Source organism: Protopterus annectens, chromosome 3.part1 (assembly GCF_019279795.1).
Source record: "Protopterus annectens isolate FY-2018-M chromosome 3.part1, PAN1.0, whole genome shotgun sequence".
Lineage (NCBI taxonomy): Eukaryota > Metazoa > Chordata > Ceratodontiformes > Protopteridae > Protopterus > Protopterus annectens.
The window spans coordinates 918,143,816-918,163,472 of NC_056732.1; positions in this window are offsets into that span (position 1 = coordinate 918,143,816).

The following is a 19,657-nucleotide window of genomic DNA, read 5'->3' on the forward strand; positions in this document are numbered from 1 at the left end:
TGTGGGGGGTGTGGGGGGCACAACCCCCCACATGGGGGTGCAAGGGGGTATGCCTCCCTGTAGTAGAGATCTTGTGTTTGTGTGTGGGGAGGATGGTGTGTGTGTGTGTGTGTGTGTGTGTGTGTGTGTGTGTGTGTGTGTGTGTGTGTGTGTGTGTGTGTGTGTGTGCAGTAGAAGCATGAAATTCAAAATCTCCGATGTGCGAGATTTTGAATTTCGCGGTTCTGAGTTTTCGTGGTTTCAAAAATTCAACTTTATAGCTTCGAAATACTGAATTTCAATATTTCAGTATATCAAGGATATAAAGTGAATCTATATATGTATATATATATAGATATATATACATACACACACACACACACACACACTGTTAATAAGTGATTGCTACAGTGATTGTTGAAGAAGACAAAACTTTGAATAACCAGCTTAAAGTCACAAAATCAATAAGGCTTTGTTAAGGACTGAGCACTTTCATTCCCACTAACAGAACAACATTTATATCAACATTGGAAAGTAATATCATATTACTTAACAAATCATCTGAAATCACTAATCCAAATTTATATCAAAGCCCATTTAATAACTCATCCTCTAAAAATTATGTTAAATTGTTGTAAGTATAGAAAAATCCATCATAATTCATCATAAAATGTATGTCTAAACTTACTGTCTGCCTGTAATCTTAAGGTATTTTAGATTTTAATTTAAGAAAACTTGACACTGAAATATTTTCATTTAACTCCAGTTTCAAAGAAATGTTCAAACGCAACTGCCATAATAGTTCATGGCACTCCAAAAGGGTATCACAGTTACCACCTCTAACAGGTTCTTAGGTTCTTTGGAGATTACTAGGCTTCCAGCTTGACAGCCATTATAAGCCTAGCTATAGTAACACAATTTATCTGGTATATGTTTGCTAGGGAGGGAAGAAGGAAGGCACGCATTTGTGCCCTTGCCTTGGGTATTTTTACAGATTTTACAGATCACTCCAGGTGTGAATTTATGGCTCCCCAGGGACTGATCCAGACTGGCCTTGACTATGAGCAGGGAAGGACACTACTTCATGTGATTAGGAAGCCTATTCCAAAAATATGGCAGTCTCTGGGACACATATCTCTCTCCAGCATGTTCTGTTTGACACACTGACTATGTTCAGATCTTTGGAATGGGAGACATTTGTGCTGTTTGTCTTGCGGGTATGCAGCAGCTCCAGCAGGGGTGGATTTGTAAGTGCCTTGTAGGTCAGTCACAGGTCGCCCCTTAGCAGTTGATAGGAGACAGACTAAAGGGAAAGGGATTTCAGTCTATCCCCATAAGGTATGTTGTTTGCAACCTGTATTTTCTTTGTGAGGAAACTTTGAGGTCACTCCAGCTGTTGAATGTGTCTGGTCAAGTACATTCCAAATGGCACAAATTATTGGTCTAATCAGGGCTGTGTACAGTGGGATTATAATCTCTCTAGATCTAGATGTCATAAGTTGAGCCATGCAAAATAACTTTCTTACAACTGTGAATACATGGCAGTCAGGCTACTATCTACCTGGGTACCCAGATCCCTTATCTCTCAGTCTGCTTTTAGTGGTTTGTTGCTAATGTTGCAGTTAGTAGGGACATTTGTTTTCCCAAAAGGTACAAAGATGTGTTTCTTTGCATTTATTTTCAGGCCATGGTTCTGACACCAACCATCTGTCTGGTTTAGACCTTCCTGAAGGATATCTACATCACTGGGGGATTCAGTGACTGCCCCCCAGCTTGCAGTCATCTGCAAACTTTGTCATCCAGAGGCCCTCCACATTGGCCTTGTCATCTGCAAAGTAAATTCTAAACAGGAATGGTCCCAACACTGAGCCTGTGGCACACAACTAGTGAATGGCCTTTTGCTGGAACTAGAATCACCCACTTTGACCACACATGTCCTGTTCTTGAGCCAACTGGTTGTCCCTCTGGTGATGTGGGGATTTATGCCCAGTTCTGTGAGTTTATTTATAATACCTGATTGGGGTATTGTGTCAAACATTTTGGCCAAATCGAGGTAGACATTATGCTCTTTTTCACCCGCATTGATGGCCTTAGTGACCTTCTCGAAGAAATTCACCAGGTTTAGAAGAAATGGTCTACCCTTAATAAAGTTGAATTGGAAGGGATTGAGTGTTTGGAGGTTTCCTATTTCTTTGTTTGACAGGTCCATGATTATTCTTTCCATGGCCTTACAAACAAGACTAGTGAAGCTTATGAGTCTGAAATTTTCTGGGTCAAGTAATGGTCTAGTCTTTTGCAGGGGTATGACTGTAGCTATTCTCCACTCTGTTGGGACAAAGCCTGTTTAGAGGCTATAGTTAAATAGAGATCCTATTGGGCCTGTTAGGTTACTATTCAAATTATTTAAGTGGTGACCTGGCATATCATCGGCCCCCTTTGCCGTCATGTCTTTAGCCTTGGAGAGTGCTGTGGCTACCTGTTTTTTAATGATAATTGAAGGAGGATATTTCTTGGGGGAGAACAGAGGTGCTGGAAGCTGTTGAAGATTGGGGGGGGGTGAGAGGGGCACTTAGTCATCTAAAAAGAGCAATTTGTTAAAACTATTAACTACCACAGCATAGGTTCACTTGGAGGACATTTTAAGCTTAGCCAATTTCCCTTCTGGTGCTTGAATTAATATTTGCTGATTGGTCTTACCTATCCCATGGTGGATAATTGTATATTAGCCCTAGTGAGAATAACTGTGATCATACCATAGATAATTTGAGGGGACCCATGTAAGGGATGCAGCATTTAGGAACTGCCTCTATCCATTAGTGGCATGAGGAGCAATCCTGGAGTACATTTTCTATTACCCATCCTTGGATCTAAGTTGCATTTGAATATGGACAGGGATGAGCTTTGTTTTACTTGAATGGATAGTCTGTTCTTGAACAGTGGTAGCCTCTGTGATATATATCCATCTCTCCACAACATTCAGTTTAGATACCTGGACTATTTCCGATGCCATTTGACTTGCTGATGTTCAGTAGATCCATCTGTATTAGGTTGGAGCATGCCTTGTATGCCAGACATGTCACCTCTAAGCACTCTGTAGGATACTGAGTATAGTGATAAATCTTTGAGGTGGTCCATGCAAGACCTACTGTTTAGGACTTGTATCCTTTTTGTAAGGTATCTCTGTGGGTATTCCAGTTGTTGCATGGGTCTGGGCAGATACATGCCAAAGTGGACATTATACAAAATGATTGACCTAATGAGAGCTTTGTAAAAGGGATAATAACATCTCTAGATCTAATCAAAATCAATTTGTTTATAAGCTGTCCAATATAGAAAGACTTTCTTATGACTCTGGACATGTTGGTCAAAAGTTTGGTCACTGTGCACACAAGTTCCCAAATGCCAAACAACTGGGTCAGTTCTCAGAGGCCATTGTCAATTTGGCAGTTTCCTGGAGTAGATGACTTCCCAAAGGATACTATAATGCATTTCTTGCAGTTTAGTTTCAATTCATGATTCTGGCACCAGTTATTGCTTGGGACAAACCTTCCTGCATGATGGCTAAGTCACTTATGGATTTAGTAACTGTGCTAAGCTTGCAGTCATCTGAAACTTAGTCAGCCAAAGCCCTTTGGTATTTCTTTCTACATTTGAGATGTATATGCCAAACAAAAAAAGTCTCAGTTTCAAACCCTGGGGGACTGGTCTCTTCCCCTATTTTGGTCTCTTACATCCTGTGAGCAAGCATACATGTATGCATTCTTTGATTCACCTTCCTAATTGTATTAACCTGATTGTATTGAATTATAGTCCTTGTATAATACAGCACCACTAGTTAGAATGTGTTTTACATTTGTAGTTTGGAACAATGTTCTGGCAAGCAATGAAACAAAATGCATGAACCAATAATGACAAAACTATCCATTTCAGAAATTAGTCATTACAATCCAACAATATCAGTAAATATGCAAAAATTCCTGCAGAGGTAAGTCATCTAAATAATTCCACATTAAAGGGATATGTAACTAATGAAGAGGTTGCTGCTAGCAAACAACTTTACATTTCATTGTTTCATCTACAAATAAAGTGTCTTTTGCCCTTGAAGAATAAATTGCCTATGCTAGATTAAAAAATGATAAGCTAGTAAATTTACAATGGGGAATGGATGGCAAACTGATAACAGAAACATAGTTACTAGGTAACTTCTCCAAAGGAAGACATTCATAGGATTGCAGCATCCACTCCCTTTAAAGTACAACACAGTGCAGTATCAGTGATCCATCTGCATACTGTGGGAGTAGAACCCACAACCTCCTGCATCAAAAGCAACTATATGACCTGCTGTGTTACTAACAATACAAATGACTTAGCATAAGTAGCACTAAACTTCTCTTCCCCTGAAGCAGTCAGCTCTTTGTAAAATCCACTTGACGCTCAACTAAATCTTTCAATTTTGCAGCACAAGATATCTAGAAAAAGCCAAAATTTATTTGGGGGAGGCAAAGGCCCAAAACCAAGGACACATTTTAAATATTGCTTGCATAATCTTAGGAAGTTTTATTTTTATTTATTTATTTATTTAACATTTGTTGACTGGGAAAGTCCAACTAGGTTCCACAGATCCTGTTTTCATCTTTAGACTAAAATAAAGTGTTTTGTGTTACCATGTGTTTCCTGAAAGATAGAAAGACTGAAACTTAAAGAGCTATCATTATTTAGTGAATTCAATTCTCACTGATTTGCCAGAAAGCCACAAATTTTAAGCGGAACAGACCAAAAGTATAAGCCAAATATTCTGCGAAAATCTGGACAGTTGAGAGCTATGGACTCACCTTCCTGAATCAGAAGTGGTGGTATGGGTAGAGAATTCAGGCTCTTGTTTGAGCCTGAGCAACACTAACCACCAGGTATACCTAACTGGGACATTTACACACACACACACACACACACACACACACACACACACACACACACACACACACACACACACACACACACACACACACACATGGGAGCAGCATAACTCCTGCAAATAAAAGAACAAAATTCTCCTTACTGGCATGACTTTGGCTCTGGCAGCACCAGCAGCACAGCGGCAACATAACTCCTGTAACACAGAGCAATAAGAGAACAAGAACAGCTAGTTTAGTTAATTTAACTTTGCGCGTGAATCCACATTAGCGTGAAAACTCCACTTCAGTAATTTTTTCTGACATGTCTTACAGCTGTAACAGTGGGGGGGATCCCCCTCCCCCTGGCTCTATGGTTCTGGCACCCATGGGGATAACTGGAGGTGATGGGGGAGTGAAGTTTCAGATTAATTTATCGGCCCACAGATTAGCTATGTCTGCTGGCTGATTGTAGTAGATACTGTCAATAACTAATTATACACATTTCTAGGTGTTCCCCTTAAGATTGTGGACAGCTGAAAAATGCCTTATGGTTATCTTTAGCTATGGAGAAGTCCGCTTTCAGAGGTTTTACTAGTTCCCCAAACTGCTTGTTTAAAGTAATACAGGATTTATTCCTCTGTTGTACACAATCCCTTACCTTTCAGCAGGGTTTTCTTTCTTTCTTTTGTTGTACAATCTATTAAGACCAGGAATCCAGCAGCCAAGCTTGTTTTTGCAGTTTGACCTGGGCTTATTTCATCTTGGTACTATCATTTCTATGCAGTTGTTTATGTGGTCATACAGAGCTTTAGTGTACTGCACTGCATAGGCTACCTTGTTCTCTGGATTTAGGGAAGCTTGGAATCTAGACATGCCATCACGTAATAGGGAGTAGTTTGCATTAGTAAATTTTTAAAATTCTTGGAGTTTGGTGTGTGGGGGTGTCTTGTTTTACCTTAATTTCCAGGGAAACTGTTTTGGGATCTGATCTTACCAGTGAAGGCATCACACATGGGGGGGGGGGGGGTAGCCCAGGATATTTGATCTGTCTAATGGGATTACAGTCCTGCTTCTCCAGAATATTTGAATTTAGAAAGTTGAAGAATCCTTTGGATCTGTATGTTAGTGGTCAAGTATGCTTCCAAGTTAATGGAGGGGTAATTAAAGTTACCTATGAGTATGGTGTTAGGCTTGATATTGGGTGATTCCAGTAGCCCTAGGTATGATGTGTGGATATCCTGGTTCATGGTGGGGGATTTGTTGCTAGCAAGAATTTGGTAATGGCTTTTTTCCATAGGTAGTTGGACATGGAGTTAGTATGTCATATCATTTGACCAATATTGAGGTAAGATTATCCTTGATGTAGAGAGATACACCTCCTATTCTAACTCTCTCAGCTTCAGTTGGTGGATGGAATGTAGGATAGGCATTATAGTCATGCATAGCTGGGTACTTTAAGTGGTTTTAAACTATAATATAGCATGGCATTTTGTCAATAATAAAGAATAAAAGACATTTAAAATTCACACAAATAGTAAATTGTACAAGACTTTAGTAGAATTCAATGATCTAATGTCATAAATATGCTTGTATATATGGAAGTCTCCTATCTGTTTTGCTCATGTAAAAGAGGTATTATAAGTAAGAGACAGTATAAATACTTACTTAGTTTCACAACTTTATTTCCCTGGACAAGCAATATTCCTTTCATGCCACTCAACACAAATACATGGACCATCACTAATATATTTACAATGGTTACAATCTCCACATTTTTATATCATATTCATTTTATTTGAGAATGCTTGTGTTACATTACCTTAGATCATCTGTTTCATATTTGCATTCCTTTTATAAATAGATTTTTTACAGTTTTTTCTTTTATGTCATTTGTGATAACTGTGTCCCATAATGTTTAAGAACAATTTGACAATTTACAAGCTTTCATTAAGTGATCACAATTAGTCTTTTATAAGCAGCTTGTAAACTGTCTTTCCATCTGCACTGCTTTTTAAACATAGCCCAAGATTTAATAAACTCCATGTAGGAATAGTGTTATTCCTACCAAGAGTGAATGGTGTTCGTGTCTGCATACCCTTCTCAGCAGTGCAACTTTCATATTAATGAAGGTGCGCTATGGAGACGGATCTGATAACATGAACACAGAATGAGTGCAGGGGATGTGTTGCAGTACTGTCACAGATCCAACATTCCCCCTGCACTTTCAAAGTGTGTACAGCACATTTTAAATGCTTTCAGTGACCGTGGACACTGAAAGCAACTAAAACAGTAAAACAGTGTCCATGGACACTGAAATAGTTAGTAGGATGTGAAATAAATGCAGGGTGTGTGTGACAGGAACAGTAACGCACCCCCTGCACTGTCAAAGAACTGTACGGCACTTTACCGTACAAATGAGTCTTCAGACACACAGCCATACATATCAACCTCTTACTGCCCAAAATCCGGACAAAGTGCAACAAAATGTGGGGACAAAGGTCCAAAAATATGGACATATTTTAAGTACAGTCCTTATAAACTTAGAAAGTTGATAGAGTAACAGGGTGTGTTTCAACATAATATTTTTCTGAAGGACTAAAAGTCTGAAACTCAAATGTATGCCATTATTTAGTGACTTCATTCCTGAGATCATCTCATTGATTTGCAGAAAACATGAATTTTATGAGGAACAAAACAAAAATATGAGCCAAACATCTGGATAGTCTGCAAAAATCTGAACAGTTGAGAGGTATGCACATGCCTCAACATCTTCCACCAAGGAATCTGGATAAAGCCATGAAATAAATGTGGGACAAAGGTCCCAAAATAAGGCAAATCTAAATACATATTGCACATGCACACTTAGAAATTTGATAGAATGACAGACAGTGCACTACCAAATATGAATCAGCATTAGTATTAATATATGTAATGAAAGTGGTTGTATTAATTTTTTTCCATTATAAGTGAAGTTTAAGCGCAGCTGAGTGGGTTTGCGCGTTATGGCGCTTTGTTCAGCATTGCTTAAACATCTTATAGGCGCTAAATACAAATGTATAGCTAAAATCCTTATCAACAAGATAGCATAGTGGTTAGAGTTCCAGCCTCGAATGCAGCAGTTCACAGTTCGAGCACCAAGACAAGCCTTCATTTTTACATGGGAGAGCATTGTTAAAATTATTTTTATTTTCTTCAATGATATAGTAATTGATATTTGTTAATCAGGGTAGTGTAGCTGGTCCAAAATTGAAGTGTCAGTGGATATAACATGTGAAATCACCCATGTAAACACATGCCCCATACAGTATAGTCACACCCCAAGGTAGTGTAATGAAAGTACATAGGGGAAGCCAAGTAAAATAAATTATATACACTTAATAATATGTCAGTAATGATTACTTAATTTGCAATTCTGAAATATTTTTTTAAAATGAAAACTGAGCAATGCTTAGCAGTGTTTATCTCTGCATAGCTGGTATTAGCATTGCTTAGAAGTCTCACTCTAAGCAGTATTCTGCCCAACTGAGTGGATTTGCACACTACTAAGCACTGCTCAGCATTTTCCCCTTTAAGCACTGCTCAACTCAGCTTAGTAGGTTTGTGCACTGCTGAGCTGTGCTAAGCATTTTCAAAAAATGGTCCAATTATGGCAAAGAGTAGGCATATGGCCTTATTTAAACCACACAGGTGGGAATACAGCTAGAACCTGTTGTAGTTTGATCTCTGCAAGAACTGTGTCACCAGTTTGGGGGATTCCAATTGCACTGGTGAGATCATGTGCCAGACAGTCCCATGCCTCCGCTTTGTACTGTGAGCCCTGGTACTGGCCCTGCAGCAGTCTGTGGTCATGGTCTTTAACAAGGAACCTAGCCATGGCCCTGGACTCCAAGATGCCCCAAAGCTGCACCCAAAAGTGTGCTCCCTCTCCAATGCCAGACATAATTTCATTAAGGCATAGTTTCAGTAGCATGACACAGTGCTTTCTTACAGTTGATATTCTACATTCAGTACTACTGCATATCCTGTAGATCAATATTGGTCTGACAAGCTTTTTATTTATTCAGTACACTCAGAACACACTATACCTACTGGCAGTAAACAATGTACTCCTTCTTATTTATTACACTATATACTGCAAGATAAATCTGTGCTTACCAGGCTCTCATCATAACCTCGCCAATCTGTCAGCATGGGCCTCAAGATTGCTAGCTCTATCCTATGCAGCTGTAGGGGAAAAACATTAAGCATACATGTCTATCACAAACTCAGGCTAGATTTTGGTACCGATATGGATGAGATACTTACTCACTACCGGGGAGAGCCCATCTCTAGCTTCTTGGATCCATTAGGCCAAGAGCTCCCCCTTTCTATGCTTTAGGTCAGAATAATGCCCCCCTCATATGTCATATACTGCCTCTGTCTGCTGTCTTTTTTGTCTTGTCTGTCTGCAAATGCAACCTATCCTACACAACCTACCTCCCAAAACATGCCTGCAGCGCTTCCTAAACTTCCCACCCTCACCTTAAAAAAGGGCATCTGTCCCACAACCAAAATCATTGCCCCACACATAGCTCTACATTTTGCCCCCATGTACAGTGATGTAAATCAATCTACCCTCAAATTACTCTACAAATGTATGTTGCCAACACCCCTCCCTGTGGAGTGTGAGGCTGTAAATTCCAAATGTTCAACATCATTCACAGCTGTTGCTACAGGAAAAATGTAGAGCTATGGTCCTTTCCTGCACCTGTCCTGCACATCCCTAGCTGCTTTTCCTAATCTTTTACCCCCTGCTTGCCCCCATTTCACCACTTTTCTATCTCCCTTTTTTCTATTCTTTTTTTGAAATTAGCGCAGGTCTAAGCAGGAATAAGCAGCACTAAGCGAAGCTAAGCAGGACTAAGCGCCTTTGTCATCGCTTAGTGTTGCACAAACCCGCACAAACCCACTTACAACTGGTTACAACTGCTTTAATCACTCTGTCTCAATCTGCCCAGCAACAAAAAAACAGCCTTGGCAAGTATCAAAACCAGGACCCTGTGCACTATAGTCAGAGCAATACACCACTACACCACCTGAGATGTGGAAATTGGTAATGCACTTACAAACATATCACGCATTAGAATCATTTAACATAGGGGAAAAATACACATCCTTGGCAAGTCTTGAACCCAGGACCCTGTGCACTCCAATCACAGCAACTACCACTACTCCACATGAGCTATCCAAATTAGTAATGCTTCAGAAAATATATGATGCAGGATGGTAATCCAACATTAGGGAAAAAACTTGTGGAATTAGTAATGTTTATATATATATATATATATATATATATATATATATATATATATATGGACAAAACCTGACAAAGTGGGGAACAAATGTCCAAAAATAGGGACATATTTTAATTATTGATTTTTATAAGCTTAGAAAGTTGCTACAGTAACATAGTTTGTTATAAAATATATTTTCTGAAACATGTCAAGTCTGACATGCAAATGCTTCTCATTATTTAGTGACTTCAGTCCTCACATCAAACCAATGATTTGTCAAAAAACCACAACAGTTATGGGGAACAGACCAAAGATTTGAACCAAACATCTGGACATGCTATAAAGATCTGGATAGTTGAGAGGTATGAGTGCAGTCATGCAGCATTAGAGAAAAACACTGAGCTGCAAAGCATTTCACCCAGCACCTTCTGAACTACAGTCAGAGGACCAGAACACTACACCAAATCAGCTCTCGGGAATTTCTGATGCATATGTAACTATATCATGCACTACAGGGATGTAACTACAGGGAAAAACAGACATCTGTGAGAAATGATCTACCTAGAACCATTTGCACTACAGTCAAAGCAACAGACCTCTACAGTATAACAGCTGTTTTAACAAACATATCCTGATTGCCACTCACAGACTACTTCTATATATACATGCTTTTGCAAATCACAGAGGTTTCCAGAGGTTTTAAGGGACATGTCTCAGTCTGCCACTACAAACATATACAGCTGATAGACCCTCAACAACTGCAGCAGCATGCACATTGAGATATAAAAGGATCTATGACAATCACATGTGCCCCTGTCCCTAATCCTCCCAACAACATTTACACACTAGACTGCTACACAGTCTTGAAAGTCTGTTAACAATGGCCAGACATACATAACTCTCAACTGTACAGATTTCCACAGAATGTCAGAGTTTGGGCCCATATTTATAGCCTCTTTCTCATAACATTACTTGGATTCTGCTAAATCACTGGGATGATTTCAGGAGTGTAGTCACTAAATAATGATATACCATACCTCTCAACCTCTTAGTGCAAACAATCTGGACAAAGCCTGACATACTTGGTGGACAGAGGCCCAAAATAGGGACATATTATAAATATTGCTGTTATAAACTGAAAAAGTTGCTGGAATGACAGGGTTTGTTTTAACATAAATTTTCCCTAGTGATTAGCCAAAAAAAAAGAAAAATGTATGAGGAACAGACCAAGCATAAGAGGCAAATATCTGGACATTCTGTGAAAATCTGGACAGTTGAGAGGTATATCATATACATATCAATGTCAGACATCAAACCACACAGAAAATGCATGTCCAAGAAAACCCTGTTACTCTAGCATGTTTCTAACTGTATAACAGCAATACTTACAAGCTGTTCTTAATGTTGGAACTTTGTCCCCCATTTTGTTGGGCTTTCTCCACATTTCTTGTGCTAATAGGTTGACAGGTATGCAGATACAGCATGCAAAACTGTGGACATAGCACATCAATCCAAACAATGGACAGTATTTCTACCTACACTCTGTGATGCTGTAGCTCCCACACCTACAAAATGTCCTCCTCACAGGCGAGGAAAAGGGGCAAGGCCCACATGAAGGACTTAATTATAGCACTGTGTTGCCATGCCATTGGCTAATGCAAAGACAACACAGCTGTTCTGGATGCAATTAGCAATTGGGACACACTGATTGGTACACAGGCCATCACCTGCTCATGAGCATTACCTACATAAGAAAAGCTGCTGCCTATGCAAAACAGGTCTGAACCTTTGTATGAAAAGACAGACTACAACTATAGAAACCAATACCTCTGGAGTACTCTGAGAAAACACTACAGCACTACAACAGGTGAGTCAAATAATTAATCATGTAATGGAATGCAGATTGGGGGGATTCCATCATGGGAAATAGGAAGTTAAACAATAGTTCTCAGCAAGACTTGCTGGATGGACATGTTGCTGTCCAGCACCCACGGCCATCCATGATGGCTCTGTCTGCAGTGACATAGATCACATCTCTGGCCTTTGAGTCACCCCAGCAAAGGTCAGCTCACATATGACTACTACTGGAGTGTCTGTTGTACAATACTAGATGTGACACTGCCAGGCCAGCTATCTGGGATGTTGTAAATATTCATATGTCACTTGTGAATACTACTATGATACATATGCTTGTCTTACAAATGTAAGAGACCTATATAGGTTCTGTGCATAGTAAACAACTGGTGCAGAAGTGTGTGTTGAGTATATTTGTTGGCACTTTTTAACTTTTCAGAGTCCTGTATTGACTGAATTATTTATATATTTACTGGCATTGTTTTCTGTTTTCTGATCTATTCTGAAACTGGATCCCCCCATTCCTGTGATGTTCTTAAAGTTGGTAAAGCTGGTCTAATAGCTTTTGTGCTATCTGATGATTGTTTCAAGGCTTGCTGATATAAAAAATAATCCCTGTTTTTAAATTCCTGCATATCATTGCTAGACTCTCCTTGTGTTTTGACTGAAGAGTGCTTCTCAAACAATCTGGAAATATAGTGCTGATAAGTATATTTTTGGCACTTTTTAACTTTTCAGAGTTCTGCACTGTCTTAATTTTTGCTTGACTAAATTATTTATATATTTGCTGGCATTGTTTTCTGTTTTCTGATCTGTTCTGAAACTGGTTTTCTCCTACACCCCCACCCTCTTCCTGTGGTGTTGTTATAGTGGGTGGCTTTGCAGATGCCCACCCCTACTGCAAATTTGATCCGGGATACTCCTCACAGTCAAGTGCCATTAGCTCATTTTACCTAATACAGAGAGAACATTTGAGAAGGCCAACTCACTTAGGTTCTTAGCCATGAATTATATTCTGCTCTTCTTTTCTCCCTTTCCACTTTACCAAAAAAAAAAAACTTTGCTAGAATCTCCTTGTGTTCTGATAGAGTGTGCTTCTCAGCTAATAAGTATATTTTGGGCACTTTTTAATTATTCAGATTTTAATAAAACAACAATTGAATTCAGTTCAGAATATATTTTGAATAAATTGCATTTATTTAAACTGTATTTGCTGTAATAATGCTACACACTCAAGTTTGCTAGCTTACACTGCATGTGGATTGTTTTTAGTGCTGTTTTAGCTGCTTTTCTGTAAAAAAAAATCTAAGCTTGTTTCCTGCCTTTCCTGTAACTAGTCTAGTCCAGATACAGATTTTCTGTATCCAGGACTGTTTATAAGCTTCTGAGCACCCCAAGCCTTTCTGTGTTGGAGAGAAGCCTTCTAGCTTATGAGTGGGAATAGTAAGCACTAGGTAGCCTACCTACCACAAGAGGAGTATTTTCTCACACAGAAATTCTAGTTTATTAGCCATTTGGGCAGTTCTTCCATCTCTTTGAACTATCTCATTTAAAAGTCCATCTTTGCACTTGTTTGCCACCTTTCCTGTAACTAGTCTATCCAGATACAGGTTTTCTGTATCTATGACTGTTTGTAAGCTTCTGGGCAGTGCCATAGTCTGCTCTTCAATTTTTCCCTCAGATCTGCTAGTTCTCTCCTCTCCTGCACTTTTTCTAGCTTATTAGTCTAGCACTTTACCAGACTTCTTGCAGCAATTATTGTAGCACACAAAAGTGCTACCAGCACTAAAAGTTCTACAAGGAAAGCACTTGAGTACTTATTATTAATGCCCACCCCTCCAGGCATGTCTAAATGTCAGTTCCATGTGCTTTCTCCTATTAACCTGGTGAACGTGGGCATCTTGAGGCAATGTAGCAACTGCCTCATGTACACTGACAACCTTCTCCTCTTACCTCCCAACACTCAGGCTTGCAAAAGATGCACTTATATATCCAAATTGGAAGCCATGCACTCTCCAGCCAAGACCAGAATAGCTGGTCAAGAGGAGAAGGTCAACACTTGCACCAAACCACATGGAACACATAGCCCTTCAGAACACACACTGGCACTGCCTTCACATAAAAACACAAGCCACACACCCACCTTCCTGGTGGCTCTCAATAAAAATCTACCCAAACAGCAGAGACCTCCAAGGCAGAAATGCACTCGACAACCACAACACGACACTAATCATGAGAAACATAACTCTCCTAAACAGTGTGCCACTTAACTAAAGCCACTAAGGCAAAACAGCATGCCCAACACACTAGTCATAGGTGACTCGATAGTGAGGTACACTGATGTCCCACTCACTAGGCTGAATAAGGAGAAAGTAACAGTCAGCTGCCTGTCAGGCACCAGGATCCCGCACATAATGCACACACTAAGGTCCTTCAACAACAGGTACAAATATGACTTTGTCATTGTACATGTGGGTGTGAATGACCTGAGACATACCTCCCTGGACTACATGAAAAGAGACATGGAGGAGCTCTAAGATTATGTAGCCCAGGCAGGTATGACCCTAGCCCTGAGCAGCATCCTACCATCACCAAGAATGATACAATAGTACAAGCAGAAAATGTTTGATTTCAACAATTGGCTAAGTTTCTGGTGTCATTCTAAGAGGATCCAGTACCTGTCTGCCTGGGATGACATGATTGACGGACCTTGATGCTTTGCCAGAGATGGCCTGCATCTGTCAAGGTCAAGGCTCTTGTTACCCCTTTAGTGCCTTCCTTGGCAGTGTTCCAATGACCAAATTACCACCGTAACACCTGCAAACAAATGCAATTTGAGGGTCATGTTGCTCAACGCTAAAAGTCTAAATCTCAAATTGCACTCACTCAAAGCACTCCTTAAAATGGAAAACATCAACATTTCAACTGTAGCAGAGACCTGGTGCAAGGCAGCAGAAAGCACCCCTGCACTACTAGCTATAACTCATTCCACACCTTTCGGCGCCAGAACTTAGACCGAAGCTCCAAAGGTGGTGGTGTTGCCATATTCATAAAGGATGCACACACTTCCAGACTGGTAGCCCAACATAACACATCTGAGATACTTCAGGTGCAGCTTACATTGGGTAAGACAGCGATTCAGGTTGTAGCCTGCTATAGGTCCCCAACCATGTCCCAAGACTCACACCCCATGTTCCTAAGCACCCTGGAGAATATTAGGGTCCAACCTAACACAGTCATACTGGGCAACTTTAACTATCCCTCCATTAACTGGGAAAACTACTCATGCACCAATACACTTGCTCAACGTTTCCTGGAATTCATTAATTCCAATACCCTGGACCAGCTCGTTCTTACCCACACTATAGGTAGCAACATTCTTGACCTTGTCATTACTAACATGGGCAACCATTGCTCTACACAAATAGTTAACCCCTTCCTGGTTAGATCTGACCACAAACTAATCACCTTGGAAATCCACATCCCACCCACCCATCCTACCGCAAAGGTAACCGCCATGAAAAACTTCTCCAATGCTAACTTTGGGCTCCTAAAAACAGAGGTGGCTAACTTCTTGGCACCCATGCAAATGGAGAATAGTTGCATGACTGCCGAATCATACACCAATGCACTGTATAAACATGTACACAAATGCATGGATCTTGCCATACCCAATAGAACTAATACGCTCTCCTCCAAAATAAGAAGGCCAATCTGCTGGTCCCCTGCCATAAACAAACTCTACAACAGAAGGGGGAAACTGATGCAGAATATAGTGAAGTCACAAGACTGGAAAAACTCCCTTATCAGCCTCAAGAAAAAGTTGAGATCCCTCATCAAATTCTCTAAAGCTAGCTATGAAAACAGAATTGCAGCAGATATTAAAGACAACCACAAGGCCTTCTTTAGTTATGTAAAGAATCCCCATGGCAATACTCAGATCTGCTCTGAGCTACTGCACAATGGTACCTCCTATACCGAGCCAACAGATATTGCCAATATACTGGCTGACAGATTCAGTGCCAACTTTACCGTTCTCTTTCCCCCAAAGGACCAATCACAATACTAGCAGATTGCCAGATACACAGTATTACTGCTGCACAGGTTAAAACAGCACTGTCCAAGGCCAAGATTCCAGCTTTTATGGGACCTGACATTATCTCTGGATGTGTTCTACATGAACTACAGAGTGAACTGGCACTTCATCTGTGTGCCTTGTTCAATCACGGCCTCACCTTAGGCTTTGTCCCTATTAAATGATCCACTGCTACAGTCATCCATCTCCACAAAGGAGGAGCAACTACAGACTCTGGGAACTATCGCCCCATTAGCCTGATGAGTCTGACATGCAAAGCTATGGAATGCATCATCATGAAACTAATAAACAAGGATATAGGGAATCTCCAAACTCTGGATCCCACACAGTTTGGTTTTGTGAAGGGTAGATCATGCCTGCTCAACTTGGTCAACTTCTTCGAGTCAATTACCAGAACTGTTGCTGAAGGCAAGGTGGTTCATTCAGCCTACCTTTATCTGGCTAAGGCTTTTGACACTATTCCCCACTCAGAAATCATGGAAAAACTCACCAAGCTAGGCAACAACCCCTATATCACTAGGTGGGTTGCAAACTGGCTCACAGATAGAACCCACAGTGTGAAAGTAGCTGACTCCAAGTCAGACTGCCGACCAGTCATGAGTGGAATCCCACAGGGTGCTGTCCTGGATCCTCTCCAATTTGGTATCTACTTCTCTGAAGTATAGACTGTCACAAAGGGACTCTGGCTGACAAAGTTCACAAACGATTGCAAGTTGGGAACTATTATTAACTCCCCAAGTGATGTTGACATCCTACAGAAAGTCTTCACTAAGACCAATGACTGGTGTCAGAACCATGGCCTTAAGCTCAAAGCCAAAAAATGTGTCATCATTCCCCTTTGGGAAAAACCCATTTCCCATGAATTACCACATCGACGGTAGTCCACTGAACAGAGAAAGTGTTATAAGAGATCTGGGAACAAAGGTTGACAGCAATCTGTCTTCTGACCATCACATTGCCACTGTGGTCAGAAAGCCCTTCTATGTGGCACATCTCATTACTAAGAGTTTTGCATCCAGGAAGAAAGAGGTCATTGCCTCCCTCTACTCTTCCCTCATTAGGCCAATCATCGAGTATGATGCCCCATTTGGCATGTACCTCACTAGACACCTACAACAACTGGAGAGGCAGCAAAAATACCTCACAAAGAGGATCCTAGGCCTTAAACACTTGTCCTATATGGGCAGACTCAAAAAATCCAACTAGTCTCTGTCTCATATCAGCTTCTTAGAGGTGATCTCTGCTTGACTTACAAATCCAGGTCTGACCCAGCTCTGTTAGAAATGCTACATCTAAAGAAATTCCAATCCCTCCACACCACATGCTTTAGAAACCTCAACCTCATTACCACAATCAACAGAACGTGCTGGAGGGACAGGTTCATAACCCAAAGACTGCCCATGCTATGGAATAGACTTCCCATACATGTCAAGCAGAGCACCTCACTGGCCCTCTTCAAGAGAAAGCTTTATGAGTGGATGGGAAATATAAAATTCACCCAGGGGATTACTTCAGTGGCTCTACATGACCGAGGCACTGGGAACTAAGGTAGGTTGGTACAATGCCAGGGTAATCCTATGAGCTAGCCTTGTAAAGGTTCCAGGGCCATTAGCTTAGTACATACCTATGAACCTATGAACTGTATATTATATCCTGAGCTCATACCTTTCTGCATTGTTAGAGTATTCTCTTGTTCCTTTATTAGTTATTATCATATATAATTAAATCTTATCATTGTGTCTGGTCTGTATAGCACTAAGACAGCTGTTAGAGTATGTGCATATGCATGTGGTGACACTGTATAACTCACTCCAATAGCCTTGGTCTCGGTCATACTTACCATTTTGCTAATAGGCTCATCACATAGTAGGATTTATCACCCTTTGTTAAGGGCCTTACATTAGCTGTTAAAGAGATGGATTGCGGCAGTCAAAACTACGTTAAAGTCTGGGCTGAAGGGCCCATAGGTAGCAAAGGTTCCAACCAGGAGTGTGTGTGTTTGTGTGTGTGTGTGTGTGTGTGTGTGTGTGTGTGTGTGTGTGTGTGTGTGTGTGTGTGTGTGTGTGTGTGTGTGTGTGTGATTCAGTACTCTAATGGCAAAGTGTGTGCATCAGCTACTTGGACAGGGACCCAAAGTACTGGTTGAACAGAGAGGCTGACAGATGTTTTGGACTGACCCCTCTGCTGAAATGTTAACATCATTGGTGTGCCAGTGGGGAGTGTTATTGTGGAGGTGGAGAGAGAAGGAGAGACAATCCCTGCACTGACTGTGACCTCTATGTGCTCTGAAGGGTAATTGTACTTTAATGTGCATGTACTTGTCTTCCTGCTATTGTGTACACCCCTCAATGGTGGTAGTGATGAGTATTTACACTCCCTGATGATTGGGCCAGTTCAGGGGTGTCACACTGACAGTATGTGCTGGTGGATACAGATGGCATATCACAGAGGGTACTGTCAGTGAGCCGCTCTCAGAATGAGAATGACATACAGGGGTATTTCACAGATTGTCCAGGTCTCCTTGACCATTCCTGACATACTCTGCCTAGTTGAGTGTGCACTCCACACCTGAATCTGATGTAGATGGCTAGCATACCCGGTGACCCCTGCAGCAGGACAGCAAGTCATAGGTAGAAGTAGTGGGTGGATGCTGGCACTGGGTCTGCAGCAGTGCATACATACTGAGCATAAAATATAAGGGAATGAATACAGTGCCAGATACCCAGGTACCATCACTGTGCCCCCAGGGGTCTGGCATGCCACAGGCACATCACCCAAACTATGTGGACAACATCCTGTATTGTTCAATTGGTGTGTGGTAATATGCATTTGGCTGGCAGGGGGGGGTCTACATATTTCAGGCACATGTACACATTCCACGAATATCTTGGTGCTGAAGATGTCATACACCTATGAGGAGGTCACCCTACAACACATATGCACTGATCTCAGTTATTGTGTAGCTCAGATGTTCCTGGAATGTCCACATGCACCTGTAAGAGCATTCACCTCTTTGTGGGATGTAGGCTTGAAGACATGGTACTGTAATACTGCCCATATGGGACACCCAGCAGTCAATGGCACTGATGTGTGTGGACACATAACAACACAGTCTGTCCCAGCAGACAGGCCATTTATGGTATTCCACGTACCATACCAGGTTACTAGGCTGTGGGCCCTGAGCAGCCATATCCCTAGGCCACATGTTAGACCATGTGTATAAAAGGCAGCAGCTGAGTTTGGGAGGGTGGCCTAATGATTAAGGTGTTTGCCTTACAAACACAAGGTACAGGGTTTGCATCTCATAGGGGATAATTGGCTAGGCTTAAAAAAATGGCTCAAAAGGGCAGTTAGCCTAGTACTAATCTATGAATCTATGAATCTATGAATCTATGAATCTATGATGTCCCCGTTCAACAGGGGCACACATGGTATCCCAAGGGTGTATGTGCCATTAACCATCCAGTTGACCATGTTACACCTGCAAAGGTGTAGGTAGCTACTCTGCCTGATGTGGAGAGGGTGTCCATTCCCCCACAGGGTGAATGTGTGTGACACACATC